Raw genomic sequence first — 24,715 nt, 5'->3', positions numbered from 1 at the left:
AGATCATGGCCTGGGCCAAAGGCAGACGCTTAACCAACTGAGCCACCTGAGCTTTCTCATTTTTTTTATTATGTTATGTTAGTCACCATACAGTACATCATTAGTTTTTGATGTAGTGTTCCATGATTCATTGTTTGCATATAACACCCAGTGCTCCATTCAATACATGCCCTCCTTAATACCCATCACCAGGATAACCCCTCCCCCTAACCCCCTCTCCTCTAAAACCCACAGTTTGTTTCTCAGAGTCCATAGTCTCTCATGGTTCGTCTCCCCCTCTGATTCCTCCCTTCATTTTTCCCTTCCTTCTAATGTCCTCCATGCTATTCCTTATGTTCCACAAATAAGTGAAACCATATGATAATTGACTTTCTCTGCTTGACTTATTTCACTTAGCATAATCTCCTCCAGTCCCATCCATGTTGGTGCAAAAGTTGGGTATTCATCTTTTCTGATGGCTGAGTAATATTCCACTGTATATATGGACCACATCTTCTTTTTTTTTTTTTTTTAAGATTTTTTTATTTATTTGTGAAGAGAGAATGAGAGACAGAGAGCATGAGAGGGAGGAGGGTCAGAGGGAGAAGCAGACTCCCCGCTGAGCAGGGAGCCCGATGTGGGACTCGATCCCGGGACTCCAGGATCATGACCTGAGCCGAAGGCAGTCGCTTAACCAACTGAGCCACCCAGGCGCCCCATGGACCACATCTTCTTTATCCATTCATCTGTTGAAGGGCATCTCAGCTCTTTCCACAGTTTGACTATTGTGGACATTGCTGCTATAAACATTGGGGTGCATATGGCTCTTCTTTTCATTACATCTGTATCTTTGGGGTAAATACCCAGTAGTGCAATTGCTGGGTCATAGGGTAGCTCTATTTTTAATTTTTTGAGGAGCTTTCTCATTTCTGAGCTACTGCTTGATGAACCATGACAGACAGGGGTGAGGTGGAGAGACAGACAGAACCCTGGTAGGAGAGCAGTACTTTTTATTTTGTGGATGCCCATACAAATAAACTGTACACTGTTTAAGAGCCCATGAAAGAATTAGAAACTCACCCTTTATGGAAAAGAAGAAACATAAAGAGGTGTTTTTGAATAAGATCCTCTCAGACAAAACATTTTTAGAACAGCCACTCACCTTATCGCAGCATTCAGTAAATGTTTATTTTTTTTTCAATAATAACAACAACTTGTTAAAATGCTGTCCAGCCGATCGGAAAGCTGAGCTGAGGAGGAAGGGGATGCTTGTCATTGCCTTCCCTCCTTCCAGCCACCACAAATATTATGCTCTTGCTATTTTGTTTAACTTGGGCCGAATTCACTTCATAGAGTAACGGGGAGGGAGAGTTGGGTCCATTAAGAAGAAACTTCAAAAACCCTCTGGCTTTGGGGCTTTCTTATGTTATTCCACCTCAAACCCAGAGGATATGAAAGATGGGAAGATTAGCGAGGGCTTTGCCCTGGCTGTTCTTGTACTGAATGGCTTCAGAAATGCCAATTGAAATAATTATCAAGCCATTATGATGATTTGCATTAAAAATGGTAACTTAAGCAAGCAGTCCCTGTGCTTGGAGGAGGGCAGTTGGGGGGTAGCATTTAATGTTATAAAAGGCCCATTGAAGCTATACTAGCTTTCTGGCTTTAGGAGGATTACCACACAGTAGTTCACAAAAAGGTTATTCTTCCAGCTCTATTTATACTCACAGCACTTACAGTGCATGCTCCCTGTGCACCCATTCCTGGTATTGATTTGTGCCTGTGCCCAAATTATCATCTGGCACAGACAAGGCAGCGGCTTCTGGAGATGATGATGCAATGCTTGGAACAGTGCAGAACAAAGAAAGGGCCTCTTATCAACACTTCCCTTTGCTGCTTAAGTGAAAATACCAGAGTATTGGTACCATTTCCTCCTACCTACCCCCTCAACTGTGTCATTAAAGCCAAAGGCTTACCTGGATCTCCTTTCAGAGTCTACTTAAAAGTACAAGGCAGGGTAGTATGGGGTCTCATTCTCATCAAACTCACCACTTTCCTCAGTGAGGGAGGTAGTTACCTTATAAAAGATGCCATCTTTGTTTTGTAAACATCACAGACTCTCACTAAAGGGTCTGGTTGGAGGAAGGGGGGGCATAGTGTCTGACAACTGCCAACACTACAGATGGCAGTTCTGACAATTTTACAGGGAGGGACACAGCCCATATGCAGGACCATGTAGCCTTGGAAGTCATTTCACAGGTGACAGCATTCAAGACATGCTACCCCAAAATATCGCACCTTGGAATATTGAATTTTTCAAGTTGAAGGAAATGGCTGAGAAATGGCATATGTGGAAACGAGCAGGTTATAAAATCCTCATGTGACAAGTACCCTTCCTATACCCAGAGGAAAGGGACTTCCTTATCTCTAAAGAGTAGGGGTCACAGAGAGGAATCAGAATGAGCAGGTCTTGTTAAATTTCCCCATTTACAACACTTAGCTCATATTCTTTGCCCTATACTATTGTTCCACAACTTTCCACTCTTCTTCAAACCTACCATAAAAACACAGGTTTCACCATTTACTTGGGTCTTCATTTCCTTATGAAGCCTTCTGCATCGTGTAAAACTTATATTAAATAAATGTGTATGTTTTTCTCCTATTAATCTGCCTTTAGCCAATTATTTAGCAGTTTAATTTTCAGACCTAGCTAGGGACCCTATTAAGGTCAAGGAGAACTTTCTCCTCCCTTACACAGGTAATGCCTTAAACATTTGCTGAATGTGACCAAAGTTACACTGTGGAGCAGTTGGACCAAATCAGCACCACCGAGTTCTCAAACTTCAGTGTGCCCCAGTTTGCTCAAGGAGATGGATAATAATTTGGACTTGTGCACTCTGCCCCAGATAATCTGATTCAACACATCTGTTGTGGACCCAGGAATCTGTACTTTTATTTAAGTGTTTGTGGTGTAGGTGAAAGAAGGAACACTACCTTAAGAGTTAGCTGGAATACAATCATTTTGGGACATTTCATAACAAACCTAAAAAAAATGTACGAATTGTAAGTGTACAACATAGTGAATTCTCACAAACAAACACTTCTGCCATCTAGCAACCACATAAAGAAGGAGAATGTTATGAGCACCTCAGAAACCCACTTTATGCTCATTTCTAGCAACTGCCCCCACCAAAGGTATCCTGACTTCTAATACCATAGATTCCTTCGACCTGTTTCTGAACTTTATATAAATGGAACCATAAAGGACTTTTTACGTCTTCTTTTGCTCAACATTATACATTTGTGAGATTTATCCATAAGTTGGTTCTAGTTGTAATTCATCACTTCTTGTCTTAAAAAAAGATATTTTCTCAACATTTGCTTTTTGGTAGGTAGGTCTCATAGGTGTAAGCACTTGAGAGCTTCTAAAATAATTATTTTTTAAATTTTTTGATAGTGTTACCTTTTCTTCTAGTAATGAGTCATTTAGCTGACCCTAGATGTTGAACACAGAGCCCCCTTGAGATATGCCAAGATGAATTTTTAGGCATTTATTGTTTGCTTTATTAAGTCTTCTGTTGAAACAAATACTTAGAACATGGTGGACTAGGAAGCAGTGTAGAACTGACTTAAGGAAATAGGTGAGCATGAAGGAAGTGTCTGGGCTTAAATTTTTAAGTTCACACCTGAGATTGCTCTATGGAAAGTGCCTTTTCATGGAGATTAAATTCCAAGTGGCTTTGGATAGCCTTTCTCAAAAGACGGGGCCTATTCTTGGGCCCCAGAGCACTGTGTGTGTGCTGTTCCATATGACCTAGGCTTACCAGCTTCATTCCCTGAAAACAGATGACCCAAGGATGATCTGACATTTAAACCCCAAGCTTACCATTTTATATGACATTTTCCTCTAATACACAACCCTTTTCTAGTAAGTTAGGTGTATTTGATAACAACACTCATGCTTCAGGTGCCAGTTGTCCTGAGCAGCTTCTCCAAATGCCCATATGACATCTGAACTAGAGTACATGCAGTGGCACATCCTGATTCTGGGTGCAGTGTTCTTTAGGTTGATTCTCCTGTGAAATTTCTGAGAATGGGCTGGGAGGTCCCATTAATCAAGTGCTTAGTTCTCATCACTGTTCTTTATTTGAAGGTATATTAAAAACCAGGTTCCCCCTTCCTAATATTTTATAATTAGTTTTGATATTAAGGCCTTGCAAGGCAGTACACACAGGTTGAAAGAAAGGAAGATGGAAAAGAATTAAATGATTAAAATCATAATTCCAGGATCACCTATACTAGAACATGTGGTAAGTAAGTGGATCATTTTATATTATTATGAGATTCACGTTCAGTTAAAGAAATATTTTATATACCAGATAGACTTTAAATTTCTTAGACATTTATCCTAGCCATTTTCTGGATGCTGATGTCTAATACCCACTCAGTAATTGCACCAAAACACTGAAAATGAACCAATGTGCAGTGTGAACACATGTACATGTTGGGTGCCAGGGACAGATCCCCTTGTCAGACTCACTTAACATTTTTCTTCAATGGTTTGGGCTTTCATGATGATCCTCTGTCATAGTCTACCTTCTCCCAGAAACAGTCCCTCAGCCAAGTGATTTATTTAATGAAGAGCTCCCAGGAGAATCCAGTAAGGGATTGAGGGGAAAAGGACAGGGAAAGGGAAGAAGCTGAAACAACTCCCTGATATTTCAGACACAGCCTAAGACCCTGGGGAATTCTGGAGAGTAAACAACATCTCAAGTTCTCTTTTCCAATCCAGTGAGGCAATTCCATTGCCCATGGGCAGTCCTCTGAAGGATCTAAGCAGCAAAAGCTGGGAGATGGGTTTATAGAACCAGTCAAAGAAATGCAAGAAATTTGTGCAGGATACTAAATTATCTGCTACATTATTTAATCATGGTTATCATTTCAGTAGTAATAACAAAACTGTAGTATCTCTATAATTTCACCAGGATACCAGAGAGCAGAAATCCATTTTAGAATTCATACAAACTATGGATGAGTTAGCCACGACATAGTCAAATACCCCAGAAGGAAAGCTAATGGTACAGGGAATCTGCCATGTACTATAGCATGGCATGCCATGGCATTTCTTGGAATTAAATTACAATCAAAGGATCTGAATATTAGAAGAAGAACAAATCTATCAGAAAGAGGAAGCAAGTAAGATTTTAGCCAAACATGGGGGAGAAGAACTCGAGTGGTACTGTTTCTCCTACTTCAGTCCTTTAGTTGGATCTTCAGTTCTTGAAGAACTGAAAAGCATATGAAGTTTATAAGACTGAATGAACCCTGATGCCATTCCTGTTTCCACCCCAGTTCCTCTTCATAGCTTGTCAGTGGGTCTCACCTGGTGATGTAGTTTAAGTGGCAAGTAGGAGCACTGGATAAGCTACTTCACTTCTCTGTAACCTTAATATGTTCATCAGTAACAAGGAGATAATAGAACCTAATTCCCAGGAATTATGTTATAGTTAGATGAGTAAGTAAAGTACATTACAAAATATTAGGTTTATGGTAGGTATTCAATAAGATATTGATTATTAATATTGGTAAAAGTGTCAAAAACCTTAATTTATGTGGCCATTCCTCTGGTTACCATCTGACATAATAAAGCACACCATCACTTAGTGATGTGAAATAATCATTTTATTATGCTCATGCATTCTGTGGGTTAAGAATTCAGACAGGGCAGAGGGGATGGCTTTTTCTCTGCTCCATAATATCAGAGACATCAGCTAGATACACGAGATAGCTTGGAATGATTCAAGACCTGGGGCAGGAATCTTCTGGAGGCAACTTCACTCCTATATCTGGCAGTAGATGCCACCTGTTACCTGGGATGTCAGCTGGAACAAATCACATAACCTCTCCATGTGGTCTGGGCTCCCTCAGAGCATGCTGAGTTCAGGGCAGTCAGATTTCCTATCTGGCAACCCAGGGCTCCAAAGGAGAGTATCCCAGCTAAGTAGGCTTAAGGTGGATCACCTTTGTGATCAAGTCTCTCAAATCATACAGAGTCACTAATAGCTCACTTTGTTATTAGTGAGCCACAGACTCACCCAGATTAAATGGAAGGGGACATAAACTCCACCTCTCAAAAGAAGACATGTCAAATTATATGAAGCTATTATTTTTTAACCACCAGAGCAAAAGTAAACTAAAAGATATTCATGGTTCTGTGTAGTTGTGCCTATATGAAGGATGCTTATTGTATTATTTTAGGCTATACCTAAACATTTTCTAACAATCCAAGGCCATTAAAGGAATTCAGTGGCATACAGACTCAGTACCCTGGCAGACAACTCCACTCTTACTTAGTTCTCGGGACTCAAATATAAACTTGGCCACGGGGCACTTTGCTCCCTGGTAGGATCTTGCCTAACATATAGAATTTTAGCTTTTTCCACTAATTTTACAGCAGGAAAAATTCTATAGCACATGGAAGTTTTAAGTGAAAAATGTGCTTTAAAAATCTTATTTCCCTGAACATTTTTTTAAAGATTTTATTTATTCATTTAAAGGGGGCAGTACAGAGGGAGAGGGACAAGCAGACTCTGCACTGAGCATGGAGCCAGACGTGGGGCTTGATCCCACAACCAGAGATCACGACCTGAGCCTAAACCAAGAGTCTGACCCTTAACTGACTGAGCCACCGAGGCACCTCCCTGAACATTTTTGTGAAAAAGAATGAAAACTAGATTTTTAGCATTTTCCACTGTATTATATGGAAAAAGTACTTTCTGATAACATTACAGTAGTTGCTCCTCGAAAAACCTATGCATGTTAAATAGATTTAAAAAGTTACGAAACTAAATTAAACAGAGCTAAATTGGATTTTCTATTGCAGGACTTTCCAGAATCTTTACTTTGGTAATGATGCTGTGAAATTCCAAGTGGTTGATACAGTTTGCCGCTTGTTTCAGATCTACTTAGCAGCTATTATCCAAAAAGTGGAAGTAGAATTATTCAATTAAATATTAATGCAACTCTGGGAAACAAACTGAGGGTTACAGAAGGGGGAGGGGTGGGAGGATGGGTTAACCTGGTGATGGGTATTAAGGAGGGCACTTGTGATGAGGACTGGGTGTTATATGCAACTAATGAATCGTTGACCAGTACATCAAACACAAATGATGTACTATATGTTGGCTAACTGAACATAATAAAAAATTAAATAAATAAATAAATAAATAAATAAATAAATATTAGTCCAATTATAGCATCCCAGTACTTGAAGAGATCTTGGTAGACAGCAAAAATAGCCAAGTCTTCACCGCTTCTTACAATCATGTTTTTGTCATGTAACCTTTTTGGGTCCTCCCAGCTCGAATCTGGTGGCCGCCATGTGATTTGATTTGACCACTGAGATGTTAACAAGTATGACGCAAGCAGAGTCTGGAAAAGCACTTGTAAAACTAGGATTGCTTTTTCTTTCTCTCTTTGGCCTCTGTCATCACCCTGAGAACATGCCCAGGCTAGCCTGCTCAAGGATGAGAGACATGAGGGGCAGACCTGAGTCATCTCAGTCCCCTCAGCCAAAACCAGCCTAGACTAGCTGACAGCCAGCGATCCCCAGACATGAGTGCCCCCAGCCAAGATCAGCGCTACTGCTTAGCTGTCTTTCTGTGTGTGGACACTACATACCACTGAGGCTTTGTGTGGTAACGTAGTTCTCCTTACTAAGGGAATAGATAACTGATGTAGGATATTTAAAATAAATCTGACTAGCCGCCTTATTTTACACAGACTTAGTCAATTAAGTAAATTTTCCTTGAAGACTGGAATTCACCCTCCAGGTCTTTGTCTAAATAGCTGTGAAGCTATGGACAAGTCGCAACCTCTTCATGTTTTATTTTGTCATCCTCCGCAAAACCGGGTACCTTCCTTATTTACCTCTATTGAGCATCTAAAGCGTCATCTAAAATATTTATTGTTACGGTAAATTTTGACCAGCTAGAAAACTTTGGTAAAAAGTCAGTTGTGAAAAGCCTGGGCATCTCTGAGGGCAAGAAATGTATTGTTTGGTATATAACATGTTCTCAGCAGCAAAAAAATAAGTGAACAACTGCTAGTCAAATTTTCTAGATCAATAAGCGACTTTAAGGGAGGCTGTAATTAGCATATAGATAGCTAAAGTTTTACCATATAGAAATAAAAGGAGAAAATAGACAGCCAAGCCACCTGGAAGATCATTTTGTTGTAGAGAAATATGGAAGAATGTGGACGGAATGGCAACACATGTAAATATCACCTTCTTGAGAGAATTAACACTGATGGAAACACCTATAAAAGTGAGGGTTGGGTGGAATGCAAATTACGATAAACACTACATTGTTGTGATTTAAATAACAGATTTAAATAAAAGAATTCTTTTATAAGATGAAACAGTTACAATTTCAGCAGTACTGTTAAGGTGTCTGGCATGCACGCTAAATTATATCCTTCCACTGGTACTTTATACCCAGTGACACCACTCTGGTACAATCTTAATAGTTAAGAAACTTGCTTTTTTATACTTTTACACTTTTTTATCCTTAAAATGTGGCTTGGAGACATTTTTATGTTACAACATATAAATCTACTCCATTCCTTTTAACTGTTGACCAGTATTTTCTAGTAAGAATCTACCATTCTTTCATTTGTTCATTACTAAGGAACACTTTATTAAACATCTGTTAGGTGCCAGGGACAGTTCTAGATGTGAGGAATACAAAAACAAATATTGCATCTTCAAGAGTTTAGCTTTGGGGGGAGTGAGAGACAGATGATAAACCCACACTCGGTATAATTTCTGATAATGATAATTGTTATGAAGCTATAAAAGCTGGGCCAGGGACCAACAGGTATGTGAAAAGATGTTCAACATCACTCATCATCAGGGAAAGTAAATCAAAACCACAATGAAGTATCACCTCACACCTGTTAGAATGGCTATTCTCTAAAAGTGAAGAAATAACAAGCACTGGCAATGATGTGGAGAAAAGAGAACCCTCCCGCACAGTTGGTAGGAATGTCAACTGGTACAGCCACTATGGAAAAGAGTATGGAAGTTCCTCAAGAAAATAAACATAGAAATACAATATGATTCCAGCAGTTCCACATCTGTGTATTTATCGAAGAAAATGAAAACACTAATTGAAAAAATATCTGCACTCCCTTGTTCATTGCAGCATTATTTACAATGAGATAATGAGATATATATATGTATATTATTCAGCCATAGAAAAGATAAATATTATCTAGCCATAAAAAAGAATGAAATCTTGCCATGTGTGACAATGTGGATGATGAACTCAAGGGTATTATGCTAAGTGAAGTAAGTCAGAGGAAAGCAAATAGCATATAATCTCACTTATATGTGGAATCTAAAAAAACAACTACATAAACATGTTCATGGATAGAGAGAACAGATGGGTAGTTGCCAGATATAGGGGATGGGGGAAGGTGGGAGAAATGGGTAGAAAAAGGCAAAAGCTACAAGCTCCCAGCTATAAAAAGTCCTGGGGATACAATGTACAGCATGGCAACTATAGTTAATAACACTGTATTTACGCCTATTTGAAAGCTGCTGAGAGTAGATCTTAAAAGTTCTCATCCAAGAAAAAAAAATTATAACTATGTATGGTAACAGATGTTAACTAGACTTACTGTGGTGATCATTTTGCAATATTTACAAATATTGAGTCCTGTTGTGCACTTTAAACTAATATAATGCTGTATGCCGGTGATACTTTAATAATAACAATAAAGCTGGGCCAGAGAATAGAAGTTTTAGAGGATTTGTGGAGTTATTTGGAAAAGGGGCTTAGGAGGTCTCTATGAGGACATTTGAGCAAGATACAAATTATGTGGGGCCCCTGGGTGGCTCAGTTGGTTGAGTATCTGACTCTTAGTTTCAGCTCAGGTCATGATCTTAGGGTTGTGGGATTGAGCCCCACATCAGGCTCTATGCTCAGCATGGAGTCTGCTTGTCCCTCTCAGTCTGCTCCTCCCCACTGCTCTAAATAAATAAATAAATAAATAAATAAATAAATAAATAAATACTACAAATGATGTAATGGAGGGTGAGATGCAACACTCTCAGGGCCAAGCATTGCTGACAGTGGGAAGGATCCTTCTAAGCTCCCCACAACATGCCACGCACTGTCTAAGTACTGTGTATTAGCTCCTGTAATCCTTCCCATGTGCCCATGGAGGAGGTACTGCCCTTACTCTTAGCATCGGGATCCCCTCTTTTCAAATGAGGAAACAGAAGAGTAGCCGGGTAGATGTGGAATCTAAGAAAACAACAACAAAAACATGCTCATGGATACAGAGAACAGATGGGTAGTTGCCAGAGGTAGAAGATGGGGGGCGGTGAAATGGCACAGCACGTGAGTGGTTGAGCTGACATTGAAACCCAGCAGCCTGGTTCTGCTTCAGTGCTCTTAACCATCACTCTTTACTGCCTGCAGCTCTAAGTGAGATCCCACCTGGCTCGGTCCAGGCCAGTGTGGCTGGACCACCATTAACAACAGGGACTCCCTCTAAGAAGGAAAATTCTTTTAATTTATAAAAGTCACTTGAAACACTTAACCTCCACTTTGTACTTCACTCCCCTGCCCTTGACTTGTCATGATTCCATGCTCACAGACTGACAGCTCTCCTTGACAGAACTCAAAAAGCTATTTTATTTTAAAGACACTGACCTTTCCTCAGCATCCCAGGATGCCTGCCAGTTTATCCAGTGCAGGGGGTAAGATTTAAACCACCAAGTGGTACGTTAGGTGGTAAGGTGCTTATTCTTTTTCATCACCTAGGTTCCTGTTCCCAGAAGAGGATCTATAAATGGATTGATTTTCAACCATATTTAAATCTTGGTGGTGGGAAGATATTAGTGAAGCTTCAGTAGTCCTTGATCCAAAGCATTGCCGGTACATTTGCGGGTGGCCGATGCTGAAAGGGCAAGCTTCCCAATCCCCGGATACAGTGCCTCTTCTACAAGCCTACAGTAACTTTCATTACTCATTCCTCTGGGATGCGTTGGCATAAGGTTTAGGGGAAAAAAAAAAGACATTTGCCAGTGTGTGAGCCGCTATCTAGGAGACAAGAACCACTCCATCATCAAGTCATTTAGGACCCTTGTTTGGAATCTGGGGGACCCCAGGTTGGAATCATAATGCGCCAAATGACCCCACCGGGACCTCTGTAGGGAGTGGCATTCCTTCTGATGTTAGTGCAATTTCAAACTTTTATATGGAGACATTTATTTTCCCTACAAACATGATAAAAATCTCTGCTGATAGCATTTCCGTGACAAATTCCTTCCAGAATTCTCTGCCTTCCTCATTTTTTAGACCTCTACTGGTTTGATCTCTTAAATAATTTCACTTCCACTGTCTTTATGACAAGTATATTACAAAAATACATCATTTCACTGTGTTAAAAAATGTTGCACTGCATATTTTTGGAAAATCCTTTTTTTGTATTTGTGGAAATGTTTCTCTAGGTCAGACCACCAGAGAGAATTGGATGGGTCAAGGAGCTTGTACATTATTTTTTAATTAATTAATTTTTTTTAAAGATTTTATTTGTTTGAAGGAGAGCAAGCAGGAGCAGGGGGAGGGGCAGGAAGATGGAGAAGCAGGCTCCCCACTGAGCAGGGAGCCCTAGGCAGTGGGGCTCCATCCCAGGACCCTGAGATTATGACCTGAGCAGAAGACAGGCACTTAACCCACTGAGCCACCCAGGTGCCCCTATTTTTTTAATTTAATAATGCCAAATTCCCTTTGATAAAGACTTTACTGACTTCTGGTCATTCCACCATTATATAATACTTCCTATTTCCCCAATGACCAAAAATTATTGCTGAATATTAGTGCAGTTTTTATAGTTCTTCTGTAAATTGCTTGTACGTATTTTGCTCAGTTATTATTTAGAGTTTAATAGAACTCTTCTATAAAACCAATGAGGCATTATGCTTTTATTAGGAAATAATTGACTGCATTTTAATTTCTTGTATGGTTATTAAAGTATCAATATTTTCTATGTCTTCTGAAGACAGCCTTATTTTTTATATTTTCATAGAAAAATCAGTGATCATTGAACACTTATTTGGTATTAATCAACTAATAGGAATCCTGGATCTAGTACCCTAAATCAATAAGCTATGCTAAAATTATAGCTTTAAGAATGTACTACTCTGTGTGAACAGGATATGCTTAAGCCCAACTGTTAAAAATTGTGAAGCTGGTCTCAGTCTTTCTATGTTCCTAGGTTGTTTACTCTTACAAAAGAAACAAAACAAAACAAAAAACAAAGAACAATTTCCTGTTTCTAAATAAAAAAGGGGGGGCTTTAAAAGACATTTGGACATCAAATAGCCCTTACAAAACATTTTGATGAGTTAAGTGTAAACGATTCTGAAACATATGGATTAAATTTCCCAAGGAATCACTTGGGTTTAAAAATTGAGAGAAAAACACTCAACGAAACTAGGTTTGAGGTTTGCCAACTCCAAGGCATTTGGTAAATAGTTCAAGACAAATGACAAATCCCAAATTGGCCCTCCCTTAATCAGAGGATGTATGCAAGCCCCTTTATAAACTTTGCTCTGCCTTATCTCCTCCTGTAATAGACGCAAGCGTCCCAGACTTCTCTAACTCTAGATGTTACGTCTGGCTCTGAAAGATATTGTTAATGACAATATTAATTAAATAAAATTTATAATAATAATTCTTATTACTTTTTATAGAACAGTGTTCAGGGTCATATTCTTTTACCACCAAGCCCATCACTATATTTCTTAGGTATAATTACATGCTCTGGGCTGAAATTTTACTAATTTCAGTGAAATAGAAACTGCACACCATCTGATCTTTTGTGACAGTTCTAAAGTTGATTGAAAAGTCTTTTTTTTTTTTTTTTTTTTGCCACTTAGATCTAAATCTCATTGACTTGAACATCTGTCCAACTTCAACCCTGGATCACTTATTTGGACACTTTTCATTATACTTTGTAGAAAAGTGAAAGGTAAACTAGATCTTCTAATGTTGACTCTCAGAGAGTAAACAAAATCTCTTCCACCTTCCAGACCAACATATTAGTATCAGAACTCAAGACATAAGATGTACAAAGGCTTAGTATGTTCAGGATATTCTTGGAAAATAATTTAGTGTATGAGATGGGACTCTGTGAAATAAGACAGGATTGCACTTAATTAATTTTTATTTTAAGGGTTGCAAGAGTAGGCCTATAATATAATCCAAAAGCAGATGTCTACAGGGTTAGTCAGTAGAGATCCCCAAGCAGATAAATTTTAGGGTGATTATTTGTATTAAAATATCTTTTCTTTAGAAATTGAATCAACCCACATGAGCATTTTGTTCAAATGTATTTTATAAATGATACATTTCATAAATATTTTAGAGAAACTGCTGGTGCTATTTTTTCTTGCTTCAAACTCATCATGTCTAAAACAAAATCCCTTATATTTGCATCCAAATCAGTACACTCCTTCCCTCTAAACCATTTTCCTCCTCCAAGGTGCATGGGACGGTGGAAAGGACACAGAATATAGGATCAGAGCACTGGGTTTGTGTCCTGGCTCTGACCATTTTTGTTCTGCACCCTCGAACAAATGATGATTTCTCTGATTCTCATTTTCTACTTCTGAAAAATAAAAAACAGAAGCAGCAATTACAGCCTAAAAAGTGAAACACAGATGTTATCCTCATGCTTATGTTTATTCTCCAGTTCTGGTAAAAACATTCCCATTCTCCAGTGGCCTAGACTTCAATCATTGTCTTTTTTTTTTTTTAATTTGTATCCTTCCCCTCCTTCAGGCCACAGTAGGTTGCTGTGGTTTCCTCTTCTTAATTCATCCTGCATACCACCTCAAGATACAGCTATATCTTTCTGAAGCATAGTCTTGGAGGAGGATGACATCTACTTTTAAACCTTTCTTGACTCCCTGTGATTTCAAATCCTGTAGCCTGATAATCTTGATCAGAGATGGGATAAATAGATGTGTTTCTGGGATACCTAAAAATATTAAAGCTTCTAAACTACTGAAATTTGAACAGTAGATTTACTAAGTTTGTATTTATAAAATAAGAATAAGGGGTTCTTAGATGCTTTCCAAAGAATAAAGTAATAGAAACTTAGAGCAGTGGCAATTGTTTGAACTGCTTAAAACATCTTTACCAATTATCAAAACAAACACTACTTATGATATATGCCAGGTATTGTTTTAAATTCTGGGTATAAATTAGTGAGCATTGCTTCCATGGAACTTACAGTGTAGAAGATTGAAAGACATTAGTCCAACAACCATGTGAGTAAATGCAAATTACAACTGAGATATGTAACATCAATATGTGAAAGATATTCACAGGGGAATTTGATGTAGTCAGGGAGATCCGACAAGTCTTAGAACAAGTAATGACTGAGGTGAGGAATATAACAATGACAGAAACTAAACAATACATGGGGTTTGGGAGTGGGAGGTGAGAGTAGAGCATCCCAGACAGAAGGAAAAGCAGGCACAAAGGCCCTGTGGTAATCAGAATGGGAAGTTGGAGGAACTATAAGAAGTTGACTATAGCTGAAGCACAAAGAGTGACCTAAACTGTGTTATAAAAAAGGCTGGAGAAGAAATCTGGAGCTTATCTCAATGAAGATTCAGTTCTAGGTAGCAGAAACCACTTTAGTAGCTTAGAAAGAAGGCACTTGTGAAATATGCTTTAGTCAATTGCCAGAATTTCTGGAAGGCAGGGAGCCAAACCTGAATGCCACACAATCAAGAGGCATCCAGCAAGGGGAAGTTTCATAGAAAAATCCCGTGTTTTTCACCACTGATTACTTAATGTCCATCCGGCCAGAATGTAGACATCAGAACTTCTGGTATAGCTGATCCATCCCCTGGTACAGCAGAACTGCACAACCTTTCAACTTTCCCATGCACCTTCAAATACCGAGGAAGGATGTGCTTGGTGGGAGCCAACCACATATCCTACAAACCAGTACCACGAGGACACAGGAAATGTTGGTTGGGAATTCTGCCTACTTTAGGAAGGCAGGATTGACAAAAAGGAAGAATAATTACAATGCAGAGAGGAGGTGTTCAAAAGGCTTAAGGCATTTAAAAAAAATGACAGCTGTCAGAGAGATGAAGTCTGGCTGGAAATATATATTTGTGAAGCATTGATGTGGTCATTGTAATTAAAGCTGAGAACATGGATGAGGCTATATGATGAGATCACAGACGGGAGATGGGAGAATATCCTTTCTGTAGACATTTGACAAGCACTGTGTTAGGTGCTGTGAGTAACCAGTTCACAGTCAAGCTGGAGAAATTGCTTCCAAGTAGATAATTATGACATAGTATAGCAAAGCTACAATCAAGTCTTGTATAGAATACTGTAGAATAATGGAGAGCAATGGCTCAGGCAGAGAGCGCTCACATAAGAAAGGAAACTCAAGAGAAACAAAATGTCTGTCTCTCCTTATTCATTTTTCCAACGGCCAACTCAAGATCAGCCTTGGGGTCTTCACTCCCAACATCGTTATCTCTTCTTCCTTGCTTCTCATCTATTTGTTCTTTTTACTGCATTCACCGTCACTATCAACTATCCAAGTGATTGTGCAAGTTGAAATCTGGAAGTCACACTTAACGTCCCTTCCTCACTCCTCACATCCAGTCAATCAACAGGGATTTTAAATTCCATCACAGAAGTATTTCCCTAATTGGGCATCTCCCCTAAGCAACCAAATCTCTCCTTCCTCTAATGCAGGGGTCCACCAGCTTTTTTCTGTAAAGGGCCAAACAGTAAGTATGTTCAGCTTTGTGAGCCATGGTTCTTGCCATATGTACTCAACTCTGTGGTTGTATTGTGAAAGCAGGCACAACAACCGGGTGTGGTGGTGTTCAATAAAGCTGTTTTTCAAGTTTGCTGACCCCTGCTGACTCTAGAAAGAACATCAGAGTCATTGTCCTAAAAACAAATCAACTTACATACCTTTGTTTTTCCCCATTTCCTGCAGAAGAAAATCTATATGCCTTTGCCTCTTGAAAAGAGCCTTATGATTTTTCCTAAACTGTTCCCTGCCTCCTCCTGCTGTCTCCAGTTTTATCTATCATTTGTATGTTTCTGAGCCTTCGTACATTGCTGTTTCTGCTTTTCTCTTTTTTTTCTGGTGATCCTACTCATATTTCTACACCCTGTTCAAATGTGAGTGCTCTCTGTCTTAGCAGTGTTCCCCATTATTCTTCTCCAGGATTCTATACCAAGCTCTATTGTAGCTTTGTTATATTATATTGTGATTATCCGCTTGGAAGCTGTTTCTCATACTTGACTGAGCTATTTACTCACAGCACTTAATGCAGTGCTTGTCAAATATCTACTGAAAGAATAAATGATAAATACAAAATGTTAAATGAGAGAATGAGTGAGAGAGTGGTCAGAGAGCGGAGAAAAAGTGCATTTTAAAAAAATTGGGGTAGTATAAAATAAGGGGGGGAGATTTTGTTCTCATAATCACTATATAAGACTAGGTATAATAAGCTAAGTTTTAAAAGTATAATAAACCCAGTTTCCAAGTTTAAATAATAAAATAAACGTAGAGAAAAAGGGAAATCTGTCCCATTTCAGGAATTGAGAATAGTGCCCAAATTCTGGGATCCTACGGTGTTTATTTCCATCTGTCTACTTTGGTACACAGCTGTAATTCTGCCTAGGACATTTCTATTTTAAAAGAGTGCTGTTGAGGCAACAGAGCCTTAAATCGTAGAAAGAAATCTGGAGTGTTGAAAATTCTAGCACTATGGACAAGACGATTTGCAAGGAAGGGTCCATCTCAGACTTCCCTTGAAATCATCTCAAGCAGGTAATTCTGAGTGAGCTGTGCTTGGTGCTATCTTTGTGAAGGATTACGTGAGGCTATCACGCATCCCCTCCTTCTCTGGTACGCAGCAAACACTAACCTGGCTCTAGGTGAGGGAACCCTGACAGTTCAAGAGAACACATGAGACAAACCAGAACAATTTAATGGTCAAGAGCAGTGAGAAGATGTGTTTGTTTGTGGGCCATCATACTCCTCTCCATCAGCCTCAGGAACCTCCATGTCTCCTGGGTCTGCCACCAGGGAAGGCCAAGCCACAGTTGTCAGTACTGCGGAAATACTTGGAAAGAAGACAGGAGGAGAAACTGGGAATTGAACACTATATTGTCACATGGTAATACATCTGCCCAATTTAAATCAAATGCCTCTGGGCTTAGGCATCTAGGGCAAAGTTCCTTTCAATGGATTTGTTTTGGACTATCTTTTCTGTCATATAAAAAACAGTGAGTCATTGGACACTACTGGGGGCCCATCCAGATCTCCTTCAGAGGGCCTGTACGGTTCTTCTAGCGGTTGTCCAAATCCACTGCTAAAGGCTCATAGCTCCCCTCTTCTCCAGAGGATTACCCTCAGCTGATCAGGAGGCATTTTGCAGGGGAGATTATATGTATGACTTCCCTGGCCCCTTGCCTTAGCTGGGGCCAATGCTGAGGTGCAGTTGACACTCCAGAGATCCCTGTGGGATCAGGCCAGACTCCATGTTAGACTCTTTGCTCAATTCCCTTCCCTCACCCATCCCTGCCTCCTTCACTCCGTTTCCCCTGAGGATGCTTCTCTAATGAATCACATGCACCTGAATCTCCGTCTTAGCCTTCTCCACTTCTAGAACTCCAGACCTAGGAAAGTGGTGGATAAAGTGGGGAATCCTCTGAGAGAAAATGGAAGAGCAGGGATCATAAGGAGAGCCTAGCCAGTAGAAAAATTTATGAGGAACTTCAGGTATCATGTTAAGAAATGAAATCATTTATGTCTTCGAACACATTTATCAATGTTAAATGCTATTAAATGCTCAATATTTGGACTTTAAAATGAAACATTGGATTTCTAGGGGCGTCTGGGTGGTTCAGTCGGTTAAGCATCTGCCTTCGGCTCAGGTCATGATCCTGGCGTCCTGGGATCAAGTCCCACATCAGGCTTCCTGATCATCAGGGAACCTGCTGCTCTCTCTCCCTCTGCCTGCCACTCCCCCAGCTTGCGCTCTCTCTCTCTCTGTCAAATAAATATATAAAATCTTAAAAAAAAGAAACATTGGATTTCTAAAATTATTATATCAAAATGCAGCACACACACACACAACTAAAGGAATCATGAGGATTTAGAATACTCTGGAACTCTTTCTTCTCTCCTTTTTTTTTTTTCCTCTTATTTTAAAACTTTCAGTAGCCAGAGCACTGGCTACTCCCCAAAGAAGCAGAATCTCCTCGACTCAATTTCATCCTCCCAGGAATTTTAAAGCACTCAATTTATCTGGCTTCTTATTAAATTATAAAATCTTGTAGTCATGAGATAATTTTTAAAGGACCTGGTTTATCTTTTTGCATCAAAAGAGTCCCTGCAAGTAAAGAGAGAAACCATTTCTGTCAAAACTGTGGGTCTACCCAGGACTAATGGAGTTTCTTTGTTTCTCCACAAAACCTTTCGCCCTCAGACCAGCTGCTAAAGTTGAACGCCACAAATGATTCTTTCAAAGTGATTCTGAAAAGCAATTCTGATTCCATATGCTGGAATCCAAATTTCTTCAACTTTACACACAAGATCAGAGCTCCACATCTTAATAGCCATATAACTCCATAAAGAATTATCCTTGATTTCTCTGATAGATCATCCCTGCTGAAGGAACTAAAAAAGGCTCCATGAAAGCATTCCACCTGTATTGCTGGCAGATGACTTATAAATGTCGCACAGACGCGGGCCCTACTACTGGCTCGTAGAAGAAGCATTAAATAAACGGCTGAACATCTGCTGGTAAATACACAGCAAACAAAAAATGCAATCCAGTGCCAAACATGTGCACAGTGTGGGCCTCATCTCTGCTCATAAACCAAGCAATGTGTTCTGCTAATCATTAGCAGAGTTATTGATTTTAGATGTGTATCACACAGCTATAATTTTGTCAGAGAGTAGACCACATAAGTTGTTCTTTTTCTGGTTGTTTCATTTTGTCTTATTCCAAGAGTCCGTAAATTGACGACCGGGACAAAAATTATAATTGACATCATCTGTGGGAAATATTTCATAAAACAACAGGCCCAGATGTAGGATTAAAGCCATGTGGTAGTAAAATACCCCACTGAAAAAGGGCCAGGTTCCATGATTTCTTACGAAAACAGATGTGCTCTTACTCTCCTCTGCTTGTTTTTCAATGCTTTTTTTTCTTTTCTTTTTTTTTTTTTACTCCAAATAATTCCTCACCCCCCAAACTTTTTTTCCCTCTCTCTTTGCGATTGCACTGGAGAGAGAGTTCATAAATGGATTACAGATGCAGGCTTGTACTTCAAGATCCTAACTGTCACAGTCTCTGAAATAAAATAAATGAAACATTTGGGGAAATTATATTGAACTATGGTAAAGGTAATGAAGATTATGCAAACATGTCTGCTTGTCATTTACCTAGCATCTTTGGGCATGAACATATGATCTCTTGGACGATGCAAACTGCAGACTGGGGAGTAGGATGTATGTCCAAGATGCAGCTAGAGGGGTGACGCCTTCTGAATGCCTCCTGTTCCAACGGGGAAGTTTTCACCTTTCGGGTTTAGATGAGCTGGTGGAAGGCCTCACATGTACTTTCTATCTTCCTTGAGGTGAGATTTCTGGATAAAGAGAGGGAGCAGGAAAATAAAAATCCATCATATCTGAGCCTCTACTGGTTCAAGTGCCTTTTAGCTACATTATTGCTATACAGTTTCTCCTTTGGAAATGTCAGGAACCCCCAGAGTGGGATCCTGTGGCACGAACACAATCTATATTGTTTGAAGACTAATCTGTAAGTGCTGTGAGGAGCTGCACACAACTGAGTTTCTGCCATAGACCTCAGTGTCATATGGAATCCATCATAGTATCACTGATTATAATTAATTAACTCAGCATTTATACTGCATCTCAGCCTCGACCTCTAGTAATGTGCCAAGATGGCGTAGTGTTAGGAAGCCATAACACAGTGTAGAGGAAACTAAATTTCCATCATCACTGCTAAGATCTCAACAGAATACCTACACTTTCCAGTACTCCCCTTTCAGCCCCTCAAATACTGAAGCAAATCAAAAGTACATAAAGTTGTTTAGAACCAAGAGATACCGAGTCCAGTTTTCCTGTATTATTTCCTTAATCCATTTTCTTGGGGGTGAATGAAGACTAGAATTCAAAGTACCAGCTGGACTCCAGAAGACCAGAACTGAATAATAACTCAGGATCATTTTTAGCATCTTCTCTTCTGCCAGTTCCTGACACACCCAGCTCAGTACTACAGTAGTGCTTGGGTTCTAAGTATTTTGGGTGAAATGCTACTGAACATCTCTGAGTTTGTGCTAAAAGTGAATTTTTTCATTTCTAGATTTTATTGTGATATGATATGTATAATATTAAAAGGCCAGTTTTATGCCATTCTAATCATTTTAAAGTATGCATTTCAGTGGCATTAATTATATATATTCACAACATTGTACAAGCTCATCACCACTATTTAAAACTTTGCTACAGTCTCAAATAGCAACTCTACTCCTAAAAGCTGTAATTCCCCATTTCCCACTCTTTTCATCTTCTAGTAACCTTCAGTCTACTTTCTGGCTCTATGAATTTGTCTATTCTAGATAGTTCATGTAAATGATTTTTTTCTGGCCTGTTTCACTTAGCATAGTTCATCCAAGTTGTAGCATGTATCAGAACTTCAGTTCTTCTTACATCTGAATGATATTCCATTATAGATAGACCACATTTTTTTTTTATTCATTCATCTGCTGATGAACACTTGAGCCATCTTTTGCCCATCTTGAATAATGCTGCAACAAACATTGGCACACAGGTACCTGTTTCAGTTCCTGTTTTCAATTCTTGTAGATAGATATACTCAAGAGTGGAATTGTTGGGTTATATGGTAATTTTATGTTTAACTTTTGGAAGAACTGCCAATATGTTTTCCACAGCAGCTGCACCATTTTATGTTCCCACCATTAGTGTGCAAGGTTCCCAATTTCTCTACATCTTTGCCAACATCTGTTATTTCCCCCCAATTTTTATAACCTTCCTACTAGGTGTGAAGTGGTATCACATTGTGGTTTTTATTTGTATTTCCCTAATGAGTAGTGATGTTGAGCATCTTCTCATATGCTTGTTGGGTATTTGTGTATCTTCTTTGGAGATATGTCTGTTCAAGCCCTTTGTTCACTTTTTAATTGAGTTGTCTTTTTGTTGAGTTGTAGGAGTTATTCATTTATTATAGATATGAAACCCTTTTCAAGTATATAATTTGCAAATATTTTCTCTCATTCTTTAGAACCCATTTTTACTTTCTTGACAATATCCTTTGATGTACAGAATTTTTAAATTTTGATGAAGTCCAATTTATTTATTTTTCTTTTGGGGATCATATGCAAGAATTCATTGCCAAATTCAAGGTCGTGAAGACTTAGTTGTGTTTTCCTTTAAGAGTTTTATGACTGTGGCTTTATTTATTTATAGGTTGCTGATCTATTTTGAGTTAATTTTTGTACATGGTGTAAGATAAGAGTCCAAGTTCATTTTTTTTTTTTTTTTGCAAGTGAATATCCAGTTGTCTGCTGATAGTACATTTTGATTCAGGTCTCAGATCAGGATCTGGAGATCAAGTTTATGGTATCAAGGATTAAAGTTTCTATGTCTTTAAGGAGTTCTTTATTCACCAACTGGGCTGTATTGACAGACCCATACTTGATGCAAAATTATTTAATTCAATACCTACTCTATTCAAACATGCAGTTTTACTTATTTTCTCTCAAAAGATTATTGGAGAACTTTGTAATTATTGAACCCATCTACAAAGTGTTTCTATAGTCACAAATGGTTGATTACTGGGGAGTTAAAAAATGAGAAAAACATTCGTAAGGAAGAGAGAAAATCACTTATTAGTGACTATACAGGGACATGGTCTTCTCTACGGGGCCACTGGCTGGGATCTCTGTAGCAGAGCAGGAGAAACTGGGGAGAAGTTCTAGTGGAGAAAGCCCTCCCACGTGTCAACGGGCTCCAATTCTTATTTCATAAGAAGAGTATATAAAATTGGACGTGACTTGGACTGCTGAAAAGTTGACCTGTTCAGTAGGGAAGGACAGCTGAAGTGAGCAGATAGCAGAGCATATAAACTAATCAACAATTTAGGAGGAAAATTATAGCCTTGGGTGGGAAGATGGAGAGAGGAATCTCACTTGACCTGAGAGGAAGATGAAGAGAAAGGCCTTATCTCAGTGAAATCGTTCATACCATGTCTGTATTTCTGATATAGCACTGAAGCATCAAATCAAGAAACTGAGGCAGGAACCCCATGGATTAGAAAAATGGTCTCCAGGGATCATTCCAGGAATATGGGCTATGAAATCTTGAATGGCAAGATTCACCCAAACCCTATCTGATGTTGGAATTGGGCCTTCCCCACAATTGGCTCAGAATCACAAGTGCTTGAGCCTGAAGATGAAGGGAGGCAAGTCTGGCAGCCCTGCTGGGCTGGGATAGCAGAAGCACACAAAAGGGGGTTCAGCCCTGAGAAAGAAGGCCAGAAACACTTTGATCCCTGCAGCCATAGAAACTTCTTACCCCATGTCTCCGTGGAAAGGGAAATTAGGTAAGAGCTTTTATTTATAAAGTAGCCTGACATTACATTTATAACTTCTGTTTTCCTAGAGTTAGGGACTTCAAAATCACATAACAAGAGTGTAAAACCAGAACCAGAATTAAACTACCACAGAATTTGGTGGCTATTTATTTCATGACAAATGCTATAGAAAGAACAGTTTCAAATTCTGTGGTCTCATGGTCATACCACATGGTGAACTATTATGTCAGTCTTATAGCAAAAAAGTAGTTTGAAGAAACAAAGAATCAAGGAATCCCATGACGTGACTCCCTTAGACGAAGAAGATGAGTCTGATGTCCTAGGACGTATTCTTCCAATCCACTCTGTATTTGAATGAAGGCGAACCAAGGCAGTGGCTGTTCTGGGAAAAATTAAAAGTGTTAGAAATACAAAGAAGAGTTGATAGAGTTGTCAGAAAGAGAAAGACTTTCAGGGCAAGAAGTGGTTAAACTAGTATCTTTGCATCAGACCTTAATGTTCCATTTTCTTAGATTGGACCCTTCTTGAGGTTTCCTTGTCAGCTTCAGATTTTCACTAAGGCATTAGTGGATAAAGAGATATAGAAGAAAAAAATGATCACTTCTGAAAGCTGAGAGTGTTATGTTTGTCATAAGCTTTTAAATGTAAATAAAAGTACATTTTTACTTGCAGTGCTTGGGGAGCTACATTTTATGAGGTAATCTGATGAAATACATTCATATTTCATTTCACATCTACAGGAACAAATTATCTTACATACTTTTTGTGTGTTAGTGGGGCTTCATTCTTCCAAGGAATACAGGCCCTCATTTAAAAACCAAATGGCAAATTAAAAAAAAATGTTAAAGAAGCAGGGTTACTTTTGTGTTGGCTCTTTCAAAATGTTATGGGAAGTGACCTCAGAGCAGACATTTTTATTTTCTCTTCACCAATGGCTAAGACGATAAATACGGTTGTAAGAATTGTTGAGCCCTGAGTCATAGCTCCTTTGTCCCAGGCTCTCCTTGTTCACACACCCAGCAGAAGAAGACAAGATTTACTTTCTTGAAATGCTGTTTTCATCTTATTATTTCCCAATTCAAAACTCTTAATTACCTCCCTAATGGTCACTGAAGAATGGCATTGAATACATTTTCAGTCCTAAGAGAGATCTTAAATTATACCTAATCCATTGTCCCTTGCCTTCAGCAAAAAGGAGAAACCAATGCCCAGACAGACTCCGTGAAGTACTATAGGTCACGCAGTTAGCTGCTGAAGGATCTGTGCCCACAGCTGGCTCTGGCTTCCCTTCCCATGCTCTTTGTGGAACAGCATCACTGCACAGCCCACAAATAGCCGCTTCATTCGAGATGCTATCTCCTCTAAATTGCCCTTCTTGCAACTCTTCAAAAGCCCCGCAGGCCTGGGATATGTCATTTTCTTTCCCTATTTAAGATTAAGCTACATTTTTTATGAATTTTTCCTGAGCAACAGCAGTCTCAGAAACAATTAATACTAGTTATACTCATTTGTCTTGTTTCCCTATCTACTTCTATCTATATTTAAAAGCTTATGATAAACATAACACTCTCAACTCTCCGAAGTGATAACTTTTTTCTTCTACGTCTCTTTGTCCACTAAGCACTCCATCATGTTATTTGAAAATTTACTATACACTTATGTTTGCCGCATGACACAAATGGATGATGGATTATGTTGTGGGTTTTTTGTGCCGTTATGCATAAGAAGTCTCAAAAATTCTGTAAAATGCAAAGTTGTGATATAGGCAATATCATTCTATCTTCTGGGCTAAAATTACTATGGCTATATATTAGCTGTTAGAATTTTTGAATAAAAAGTTGAGATGGGTAAAAGTAAGGAGTGCTTTCAAGGGAAAGGATCCTAGATTGAAAGGTTAAGAGACTCAGCCAAGATCAAGTTTGTCGGGTATCATAGCTGAAATAGAAATCCAAGGCTCTTGGGTCTTTCTCTTTGTTCTCCCCAACCTTTCAAACTTATTTTTTTTTATCATGTCTG

This window comes from Halichoerus grypus, chromosome 10 (assembly GCF_964656455.1).
Source record: "Halichoerus grypus chromosome 10, mHalGry1.hap1.1, whole genome shotgun sequence".
Classification (NCBI taxonomy): Eukaryota; Metazoa; Chordata; class Mammalia; order Carnivora; family Phocidae; genus Halichoerus; species Halichoerus grypus.
The sequence above is the reverse complement of the archived record's forward strand: the minus strand, read 5'-3'. Positions refer to the sequence as shown.